This window comes from Dreissena polymorpha, chromosome 9 (assembly GCF_020536995.1).
Source record: "Dreissena polymorpha isolate Duluth1 chromosome 9, UMN_Dpol_1.0, whole genome shotgun sequence".
Classification (NCBI taxonomy): Eukaryota; Metazoa; Mollusca; class Bivalvia; order Myida; family Dreissenidae; genus Dreissena; species Dreissena polymorpha.
This window is the reverse complement of record NC_068363.1, coordinates 28,798,379-28,811,035: the sequence shown is the minus strand read 5'-3', so window position 1 is coordinate 28,811,035 and position 12,657 is coordinate 28,798,379. Positions and strand designations below refer to the sequence as shown.

Below are 12,657 nucleotides of genomic sequence, written 5' to 3'. Positions count from 1 at the left end.
GCAGGATTCGGAGGTACATGTAATCAACATCGATTATTTTTTTAATACTGTCGGATTATTGTGAAAGTAAAAGTGGACAATCGGCAGCTGCCGCACCTTTCCCTTCCAATACTGTAGCAGATCTAGATCGTCAACCCATTCATCATGAAATTGAAATCATAATATTGACATCGTTCCCCGGCCACAGTTGAAAACATTTCCCATTATTAGATCTACACCTGCAACTTTATTTAGGACTTTGACTTAAATATCATACTTGTTCGTGTGTTTAAGAACAAAAAGGTCAGAGACATGCCTCTTTTTCTAAAAAAAACCCTGAAGTCTGTAGGTGAGTTATAGACATTGAAATGAACAGTTTTTATTTTTTCCCCAAATATGTCTCTTTCGCGCTCGATTTTCCCCTTTTACCCAGCGTCCAGCGTCTTCCCCTTTTTCTAAAAAAAAACCCTGGTCAGCGCGTACTATTAATGGTCAATATAACTTTAATTCGTTGAAGTACCCTTTTCCGCTTGGTAATATATAAATATGTTTATTGTATCCATTGTCGCATGAAATTCATTTTCAAAGACACTGACACATATCTGCCAACTCATTCTGCTGATATCACCATTGAATGTTTAGATATTCTAGTGCTCCCGTATGAAAATATTGAATAGTTTAAGTCAGCGTTTACAAAGTACAAAGCAGTTTTCTAAATTAACTATACTCTTTATTTTTATCGGATGTTTGTTATATATTTTACCATTATAAATTATTAATTATCATGGGTATTAAACAACTTATTATATAAACTATACTAAATTACATTTGCTACTTGTACATTGCGCCAGTCCAACTCAGCTGCGTTTAGATATTACATATTTATTCAAAATAAAACAAAGTTTCCCATTTCTTATTTCGGTTGTAAAGTTTAAAATTGTAAATGGTTTCTAATTTAAAACTTTAAAACAATAATGCGCGCAAAAAACAGAACTATGAACTTTTGTAATGTTATTGGGACATCCCTCGTACATGAAAAGCTATCCGAAAATAACAGTGATTGTTTTCAAATTCATTGAACGCGTTACACGTGAGTATATCCGTTTTATAGCAAATCTGAGTCGGTTTACAATACTACAAGCAAAACAAGGGACAAAATTGTCACAAAACCAGGTTTTCATTGTGAAAAAAAAATCTGATAAAGGGAGAAAACTCAAACTGAACTTTTGAAATGACCAAAAAAAATTAACCCCCTTTGTAAGTTTTTTTTTTTTTTAATCTATTTTTAGTCGTGGCGACCTTGACATTGGAGATATTGACGTGATTCTTTCGTGGGACACACCGTCCCATGATGGTGAACAAATGTGCCAAATGATTTTAAAATCTCACAATGAATGACATAGTTATGGCCAGGACAAGCTCATTTATGGCCATTTTTGACCTTTGAACTCAAAGTGTGACCTTGACCTTGGAGATATCGACGTAATTATTTCGCGCGACACACCGTCCAATGATGGTGAACACATGTGCCAAATGATTTTAAAATCTGACGATGAACGACATAGTTATGGCTCGGACAAGCTCATTTATGGCCATTTTTGACCTTTGAACTCAAAGTGTGACCTTGACCTTGGAGATATCGACGTAATTATTTCGCGCGACACACCGTCCAATGATGGTGAACAAATGTGCCAAATGATTTTAAAATCTGACAATGAACGACATAGTTATGGCCCGGACAAGCTTATTCCGCCAGCCCGCCAGCCAGCCCGCCAGCCAGCCAGCCCGCCCGCATTCGCCAATCTAATAACCAGTTTTTTCCTTCGGAAAACCTGGTTAAAAATACTTTTAATGGGTTTATTAGATATAATTGCTAAGTGAATCTTTTACTGAAAAATAATCACTGTACAGCTCATTTCTTTGTAAGATATTGACTTAGCTAGATATATGTAATAAACCCGTTAAACGCATTACGATGCAATGTTTTAAGAATAACTTATTACATCATTTTTTTAGAAAAAGATTTAAGAATATAGTGTCATGTAGTAAATATTTTAGATCATCATCGCGCAAACATTATAACTAACTTTTTGCACAACATTTCATTTCATTAAAGTGAAAATTATATAAACATGTCTCGTTTTTTTTTTAAGTTGAACTCGGTTGTCCTGGTAAACGTTGGGCGATTGGCATGCATGTAAGTATAAGATGGAAACGGGATCTGAAGGGAGTGAAAATGTGTGGTCATTATGCAGGTCAGCTCAGTTCATGATACGATTTAAGATGACTGAGTATTTGTCTATATGCAATTTATTGGAGAAACTGGTTTGGGAATCAGATGCATTATTAGCTTGCAATTTGTTAAAATACCTAACTGATAACAAGAAATAAATACTTTATTTCTTATGAATTGTCATGTAAATGCTTCAACTAATTAGGGTATTACACAACTTATTTGTATAGCATAGCTAAAATCATACGTCTATTCATAATCTAAAATCGAATGTCTGATTCTAATGTAAAATTGAGTCGATTCTTAAAAAAAGCATGCATGTTGTCGGGCATATTAAATAGTCCTCTAACACTCCACACTAAACTTGGTTTTCCTATTTCTGTTATATCTCATTCTTGATTTGAATTGTTTGATTTCATTAGAATTTGGACATGAACATTACAATTGCAATTGTATAGTTCATGCCCAAGACATGTAGTGTGGTTTTCCAATTTAAAATACAACCACTATTTTATATTGCATGAAAATACCACGAAGTGCGCCACAGTTTCATGTTGTCTTACTCCATTTTGTCTCAATCAATTTGTTTTCTCTATAGACAATATTGCAAAACGATCGAGAGTCAAGGTTTAAAAAAATGCTATTCTCACTTCATTTTATACCAAATCCTAGATGTTCGGTTCATTTCAAAGCGAGTAGTGTCGTTTAAAAGTGAAAAGAGGGCGAAGTTTAATATTTTATATCATAGTCACATCAAAAGGGAAAGCATCATCAACAATAATATTTTGTATTGTATTTGCACGTGAAAACCATGTGTTAAATGCCCGCTTCAACACTGACTCATCGATAGAGTTGTATCGGCTGTTTAATTATTATCCGAAAAGGGCGTTATATTCGAAACGAAGATGTTTTCAAATTTAAAAGATGGACAATACAAGATTATCCCATTGCAATACCTTAGTAGAGAAAAGCAGTAGCATATATGCTAACCATTTGGACACAATTACGGTAATAGGCGCATCGAATACATCCCATATTGTACAATTTCTTATGATAAATCTAATTGGTTTATTATAATAAAGTTCCTCGTGTTCAGTGTTTGCTGAATTTGGTATAAGAGTGGTGCTTTTGGACCTCACCAAGTTCACCAAAATACATACACACGAACTGCAATTGCCTCTTTAACAGCTAGTTTCAAGAACAAAATACTACAACAGGGCTCAACATAAACCTAAAAACCAACTTGCCATGCCGGGCAAATACTTAGAAAACCTACTTGCCCTGAACGTAAAGCCACTTGCCCAATCTTGAAATATCACATGAACTGTAAACCTCATATTTTTTAATGAAGATCAAAATGATACACCACTAAACCTTTTTTATTTTTGCACATTTAACAAAATGATTACAGCATTTAAAGTATAATTAAAATCTAAATTAAATGCTCTTTGTTCTTTTTTGCACTTGCCCGGGAGGACAACTAGATTATAAAATAACTTGCCCGGACACAACTTTTACTTGCCAGGGGCAATAGGACAACCAGTAATGTTGAGCCCTGTACAAGTACTGAAGTAACCTACTTCATGTTTCACCTCGTGACTAAAACGTACATAACGTACATTAAGCAGGTAAAAGTGTCGATAATGGTGATGCTATTGCCTTTCAGATTATGTTTGCAATATTTGTAATTAGTATTAACAGCGCTTCCGTTAGTGGACGTCCGGGCGTAAATTACGCCCGAAATTGGCAGTCGTACGTCCATTATGCAAATGGTGGAAGTCCCTTGGACGTCCGATAATCCGCATGTATGTACGCTATTTTCTAATACACAACACGTTCAAATGTCAAAAGTAAATGGGGTTATTCAGACCGTTAACTCCGCATTAGAGCTACTGTTTTCAATGAATTTCTCAGCGAGTGGCCAATATTGATTTTTCCAGCTCTCAATTAAAGTCTTTTTGGTAAGCGCATCAGCCAATCAGTGCTCAGGCAACCGAATACACGCCGACCCCACGTGAAGCTGTATACAATAATATTAGCATTATTAGCGACCTCTGCGTTACGAAGTTTTTATTCAGCAATCAAATATTTGAGTCCACGCTTTCCCCGCGGAAGAACGACGTTACGTTGTGCATGAAGTCTAATTTGTGCATGATTTTCATCTGTACACGAAATACACGAGAAATGTTTATTTGTTGCTAGAATTTTCGTAACTTTCCGTGAATAGTGAAATCCTGATTTTTTCGGATAAAACTTTAATTATACGCATTTGAAAATATGCAGTCAGCATAATTAACCAATCCCCTGATCGCCAATGCGATGAAATCTCGGCTCTGGAGATAGCAAAAATCTGAAAAGACAGTTTGGAAATAAACCGACAAATAATCAATTAACGAAAATTTGTTCGCGTGCGCGATCATTTGAGAACGAATTCGGCATTTCGGAAATGTTCATTTGGTACCGATTTTCTCCGGTATTTTATTTATTTATTTCCGATTTGTTAGCAGATGGTACTGACATGGACTGCAATTGACGAAACATCTTCGCTAGTTTCTCTCAAATCGCGTCACGTGATTAACGCATGTTCAATGGGAATTCCCCCATCCCATAATTCAACTTGCGTATAATGGCGGATGGTAGCGGACGGCAATATTGTCCGTATTTTGGTTTTGAAAATAGAAATCGTAATACTACTGGATTATCGGGTAATGGATAGAGTTGGAACATGTACGTATATTAAAATTCTAAAATAAAAGTGGGACTTCGAAATTTATGTCTGGGACGTCCAAAATTTTAGGCTTGGAATTTAGGACTTCCAACTTTTAAAAGCTAACGGAAGCGCTGGTATTAAAATTGGAGACCATATCATTAATCGGTAAAACATTGTTTCGCAGTTCACATTTCAGTTTTTAATTTTTTTAGTCAATCCAAAGGTTCATGCTAATGAACGACACAAGATTGGCAGACTTGTCATAAACATACATTATATTGCAATATTTGATGTTAATAAAGCTACGTGAGTATGTAGGGTTGATCACATAATTTGCTTACACACTTGTTTTAATTCAACATATGGCGGTATTTATTTAAATGCGCACAAATCGCGATCAGAACAGGCTTTTTCCGCTCCATTTTGGGAAAACGCCACACTGGAATTTTGGAAATTTCGCGTCGTGAAAACCCCAATTTTGGGAAAAAAAATAATCGCCGAAAGTTGTTTTTTTACGAAATTTTAATAAGCGTGCTCAGTTCATATACACTCGTAATTTAAAATCAACCCCCTCCCCACCCCGTTTTAAAATATCAGCTTTATCCACAGGCAGCAGTATCATAAATCCCCCCCGGGACCTCCCCCCGATTCGTTAAAAGACAGTAAAAGCAACGTGATTACACAACTAACCGATCTCCTTCTAGGCTAATAACTTTAATATTCAATTAAATTTGACTTTCTCGCTATATGTCACTCGGTGTATCATTCACATGTACACCATTTTAATTTTATAACGCGTCATCTGATTGGTTGTTCTCATTGTGTTGGCCAATGATATGGCGTTTTAGAATTGAGCATTCGATCGACAAAATATGACAGCAAAACACATACATGTAGCGAGAAAGTCGAATTTAATGGAATATTAAAGTTATTAGCCGAGATGGAGATCGGTTAGAAGTGTAATCTTGTTGCTTTTACTGTCTTTAACGAATCCAGTTGCATTTTGTCGGCAACTGCATGGGAACATGTGTGTTTTCGATGAAAAAGGTCACGTCCAGTGTTCCACAATCTTTCAGCAATAGGCATATAGTGCGCTTCATACCTTGTGTATATATAATACATATACGAGGGTTATTTTTTCATACTGTGTATTTTTGTCAATATTCGTTGCTGAAAAGTCAAACCATACACAATAGGTGTACATTTAACAATCTGGAACCCCTGGGGTAAGCTCGAGGGGGGGGAAGGTCCCGGGGGGGGGGAATTATGATACTGCTGCCTGTGGCTTTATCACACGAGCTTCAAACGTGACTGTGAGTCCAGCGATTTTCCTCCTTCTTTATAAAGTACCGGTAAACGGTACTTTCCCAATCGAACGAAAATTCCCAAATTCCCAAAACGGTACTTTCCCAATCGAGCGAAAATTCCCAAATTCCCAATCGGTATCTGGAAAAATCCCAATCAGCGTCCGAATTTTTTCTCAAAACGATAGAAAGTTTCGTAAAAAAACAACTTTCGGCGAGCGAACAAAGAAAATCGTATAGTTGTGTGTAACCACGTGCTCGATTAATTTCGGGTTTTATTATTCAGCGCATTCAATCAATAGAGTTGTTACTGTTACCGGTTCTTTTGCCAGGCAGCCAGCGTACTGTTTTACGTCGGTTTGTAACCTTATCGTAGTTTGAAATGAGTCATAATAGCAAATATTATGCCAAAAAAACAATCGGAACCATCTATCACAGGACACATTGACAGCAATAATGATGCTGTGCAGGGCGGGATGCAAGCAACTGAGTGATGATCAAACATCAAAGATTGTTGAAATTTTCACAAAAATGAAAGAGAGAGACATTGCTTTAAAAGAGATTAAAACAACTAGTAATTGATTTGGTGTGTTCTTTATAATATTTTGTTATTTATATAAACTTTATAACTTAATGGTCATTAAGGCATGCCTGCAAATGATTATTTAAATGGGTATGTTCAATTAAGTATGAACTGTATGATGTATTCAATAAGACCCAAACTTCACGGCGCGATTTTCCCAATTTCAGGATTTCACGACTCGATTTTTCCCAATTTTGAGGTTTTCACGACTCAATTTTTCCCAATCGGACCGGTACGGGTACTTTTCCCAATTGGACAAGGAAAATCGCTGGAGTCATTGAGACACCAAACAACTCAATTATTTTGACCGAATCTATTGCGTTGTGATATTTAACCTAGAGCAAGCGTCTTATTAAAATAATTTGAAATTTAATAACATATTAATGTACAGATTCACCTAAACAGTCAATTAAAAATGATTCAAAGTGTAAGCTGACAATATTTACAACATAGTTGGATTCGCACACATCGATAATTATATAAAAATAGAAATTCGGGAATAGCATTTAAATAAGCGATTTAAGATTTGGCATTTCATATAAATACCAGCGTAACTTTGATAGACACAACAATGATCATGCATTATATAATTAAATAGCTACTTACATTGTTTGTTAAGGTTTCGCAACTTATTCCAGAAGTTCTAACATGGCCGCCATAACCTGCAGGTCACATAACGTGGAGTCTAAAATGGATCCTTTTATTTTGCTATATAGGATACCACTAAAGTTGGCCGTAAAAAGGCGGCCTCACCGCAAAGTAGTCGTATTTCTAGGATGTCTGTCAAGTCTGTCAAAGAATGCTGAAGGGAACGAATTTTTCTCGACGGTCCAGAATGGGCTAAAGATTAAACAAGAAATATCTTTAAAAAAGATATACGGCGTAAATAGTTTAATGAATGAGATCAAGTATAGCGAATGTCTTTTTCTGTGCAGTTCTTAGCTGCATCACACGCAGAACGGGATGTTACGGGGAGTTTTCGCGGCTTATTTTACATTATAACATATTGCTGGTCATAAACCTATAGATACAAAACAGAAAACCAAAAGAAGAATGGAAGTGAAATTTAAACATATGAGTCAACCGGCCACACGAGAAGTATCCGTATTTATAGGCGCGTTCTTCGAACAAACCTGTTTTAGTGGTTTGTCGGGCATTGCTATTTGATTCGATTATTAACAGTATCAATTATCATCGTGCTAATGCTTAAAGTGATATTATGGGCGTTTTGCACTGTTGAATTGAGCTGAAAAGAATTAACAGGTCAAAATAGTTAGTTAAAATGTGGTTACTGATTAATTATCTGCAACTCACCTTGCTACCAGTTGTTTATAAAAATATATTTTATATTCGATATTCTTACGTGACCCACCCAGTCCTGTAAGCTGAAATGATCCGTAAAACAATTTCGTGTCTTTGTGTCGTATGAACAAATCTGCACTAAAACTAAATTTAGGTTCAACTCGTAAACGCATGATCAGTTGTCAAACGAAAGTACGGTTGATATTCAAATGCATTATTTTTCTCTTTCTGGTATATTGTTTTAGTATGATGATGCTGCATTAATTAATATAAGTGTATATGAAGTAGAAACATCAAAAATAATCAGCGGTTGCGATAGACACCTATAAACTGTTACATGCTCATAATATCACTTTAGTACATTAGGCAATATGGACGAATAATTATTGTTAAATTTATCAACAATAATATTTATCATTGTATTGTTGAAAACACATTAAGAATCTATTATTTACATACCATAATTATATTGCTGAATATCTTCATTTAACATATTTCTGGTCTAAAGAAAATTCCAGGTCACCTAGTTCACGGATAGCGTCTTTATTATATAACGATTATTTTACTGGCCGCCAACTCCGGTGATGACCTGTATATAAACTCTGAATGTCCGCGAATTGACCCGATATACCTCGCGGGTTGAAATGCAATGCTTTAAAGTGAGGCCTCGCTTCCATTGCTCTTTATACTTTTACATGTTAACATGTTGACAGGAATAAGGAAGTAAGTACTAAATATGAGAACATAGCCTTTTAAGTATAAACGCTCTTGCGCTGGTAATACTCTGAAAATAAAAGGTGTACGCACAAACTGTATTGATGTCGAGAATTGAGTGTAAAACTGTTCTATCTATTAAGCCTTTTCATTCGAGATAAAATTGTTTCATACAGTAAAACAGTGTTACAAAGACGCGGATATGTTTCCAATGTTCTGGTGGTATACTCAAATCAGCCAATGGAATAAATGAAGTGTATTCATTCGTACCTAGCCGCGGGAAATTTTATTGGAATTTTATTGGACACTTACAAAGGTCAGGCTAAGGTGAAAAGCTGGCTTATGCAGCTTACGCCGAATACAATTATAAGAGTGAAGCGAATTGTCGTCAATTGAATTGGAACTAAAAACTGTTGCGAAAATTCAGGTAGGCTAAAAATAAAAAGTCGTTTAAAAGCTGATGAATCTTTCTATTAATTATAATAAATGTTTTCATGTCATTTTAAATACATAATATTGATGAATCAAAGCAACACAAATTGGTTTTAAAATGTAATAAATTAAAGATTAAGGCACAGGGATGCCTTGTGGTCAAAGTTCTTTGCTGAAGGCCTGTATGTTAAAAGGTAAAGCTATGTTTTGCACGGTCTCACGCGTACCCCCATTTTGGCATTTGTGAATATATTAAAACAGAGCGACTGAGTCTGCAGTTAATTACTTATAGCCACACAACTTATTTGACATAGTAAATTTAATTATAAATAAGAAACATAATATATCTATGCAAATTAGAATATATATGGTGGTTACAAGGTAGAAATCCATTTTGTTTGTGGTTAAAAACTTCAAAATAATCGCATTTGTCAAAATGGACGTATACAATTTACGTATAGAGCAGTTCATTGTTATTGTTTTGATTTTTGCACATGCGCAATGCACTGGTAAGCAAAAGCATTGGTTATAGTAGCGCAAAACATATGGATAACGACACTTGTTTAGTAAATGTATCGAAAAGAAGGTCAGAAAAAACAACACCTAAATAATATTTCAAAAATATAATATTAAGTGCAAAAAGAATTTATTAATACATTTATTTGCATCTTAAAACAATGCGTCATAAGTATCAAAGTAAAGATTGTCTGAAGACTGGAAGACCGGCAATTTGACACAACAAAGAGCTCTATAATGTATTAGCGGTATTATTTTTTGCATAAAAGCTTCAATAAATTACAATAATAATACATCTAATTATAAAATAATAATTATCAATGGTATGAGTACGCTAGTGTGATAAAAATGAGTGATAGAAAGTGTAAGGGGTGCTTTGAAAATTATGTACTTCAAAGCCCTATTATAAGCAAAGTGCATGACGGTATTTACATGTAATTTTAATTTTGATGGGTTTTGTACAGAGAATGACACTATTGAAGAAAATTAACATACAGCTGAAAAACACAACTTTACATGATGCGAATTGAACTGTGTATTCATGTATATTGAAAACTTGTTACTAGTAGTATGCGTGACACATATTTAACATTTTAACACACATATATCTATATACATATTGTTTTATTATTATTTTTTGAAAACATTATTTACCCCCGTTGGTGTTAAGCGTAATTTCTTGTTTTTATGATGTCGTTCGTGCATTGCTGTAACATTAAATCATCATACAGAATCATTTAGAATGACGTGGTTTTAATTAACTGATACCCGCTAAATACGTTAAATGTTTTCTACGTAAATTATATACTTATTGAATACTTTATTTTTTATAAATGAAACGGGCTAATATCTTTACTGTTTACAATTTCTGATAATCCATATTGGACATGACTTTTAATTTGCACAATATGTAACATATCTAATTTAAGCAACTGTTAAGTATTTCAGCGGTAAATAATTTAACCAAATGACTGCTTAATACTACCAGAAAGAGAAGACATGGTGGTATCCTCAATTGTGTTGAATGCCCAGACTGTCATCTGCCACCCAGTGTGGTTTACACCATGTTGTTAGTGAAGTCTGGACAATATTTGATACAAACGCGATAATCGGTTTATGCAGAACTTAAACACAGTAATACAAAGGCTTACATGATTTTAAGATTGATGCAAACAATGAAATGAAAAATATTGCATTTAATTTAATTAAATGTTTATTCAATGTGTCAACGTGTTAGTTTTCCCAGACAAATACCATTTTAGTTAATTTTTATATGTTGTTTATTTGGAATTGATCTATTTATTGCTTGTTTTCAATCTGTGTTTCAGTAAAGTAGAACAACTTGTTGGCATGTTCAAAAATAAAATCGTGTAAATATGAACGATCACGCTCTATTTCTTCCCATTGATTGTGTCTTTCTTTTGCCTACCAATGTAGTCCGGATGTAAACACGCATGTGCGGGTGACGTCACTTGGAACTGGTCTATAGAAATCCTACTTTCTGTTTTAAAAGCAGTATCGTTTGAAAATTAATAAATTACTTGCTAACTAGGCTATAGATTTAATGACAATTTTGCACACTTTAAAATTGCATCTATATGTATTGATTAACATGTATTTCATTTCAAGGTGTGCTTTAAAGCCACACATCTTGAAATGAAATACATGGCATAGTAAATTTAAGTATAAATAAGAAACATATTTTATCTATGCCAATTAGAATATATCTGGTGGTAACAAGGTAGAAATCCGTCTCTTTTGCGCTTTGAAACTTTACAATAATCGCGTTTGTCGAAAATGGACGTATACGTCTAGAAATCCTACTTTCGGTTTTAAAAGCGGTACCGGTTGAAAAATAATAAATTACTTGTTAACTAGGCTATAGATTTAATTTTATCTATCTTAATAAGAATAGATCTATTGGTTACAAAGTAGAAATCCGTCTTTTTTGCGCTTTAAAACTTAAACATAATCGTGTTTGACGAAACGGACGTACACGTAAAGAAATTCTACTTTCGGTTTTAAAATTAAACAGAATAAAAATTTACTTGCTAACTAGGCTATAGATTGAAGGACAATTTTACACACTTTTAAATTGCATCTATATGTATTGATCAACATGTGCTTAATTTCAAGGTGTGTGGCTTTAGATGAAATCATACTTCAGTAGGGTGATAAGAAAAAAACAGTATCTTGGTGACCGCTTTCAGTCAATATTCCAGTGACGTTGTGGAAGATGTGTTGTTAACACCAAAAATTTGGAAATTTAGAGTTAAAAAAATAGATTAATATGAACTGTTATCAGATAAGGTATCATAGTTAATTCGGCCAAAAATGTATACATTGGCAGTAGGTCTACTAGCCTTAAATCTACAAGTATTTTCCCTGTATTGAATTGATCTATTCAGTTAATAATACTGTTACTGCAGATTCATGAACTCTGATAAAAACAAATACTAAATTAAAACCACCTGTGGAACTCAGAGTGGAACTCAGATGTACTGAAATTTAATAAAATAATCAAATATATGAATTGTTGTGATAGGCAGCATGTGCATATCATTTATTATAACTTTTGGTAATCTAACATTAATTTATGAATTTGAAAATAAGTAAAAAAAGACAAGAGACTGCAAAGATAAGTTAATTGCGATTAATGACTTGTACATTATTCTTGATAAATAGATTAATCATCATCTGGAGTAGTTTAAAAAATATTGTTAATGATCCATTATGAGATATTGTGAATGGTAATTTTCTGTGGTGGTGTGTTAACATCTTTAACTGAAATAACTGATATCATTTTCTTCTGAAACACTAAGAGATCCATGATACAACTTTCATGGAATGTTCCGTGCTCAGGTGTTGAACTGTTCTTTTTTTC

General features: G+C 34.1%; 1 long non-coding RNA gene across 1 annotated transcript in view; it reads right to left on the bottom strand.

Moving 5' to 3' along the window:
* The window catches only part of LOC127843898 (uncharacterized), a 34,504-nt gene that overhangs the window by 11,249 nt on the left and 10,598 nt on the right, over positions 1–12,657 (bottom strand). Inside the window, exon 2 of the long non-coding RNA XR_008032422.1 lies at positions 7,416–7,471. This is a non-coding gene — a long non-coding RNA (uncharacterized LOC127843898). The remainder of the gene's footprint in view (positions 1–7,415; positions 7,472–12,657) is intronic.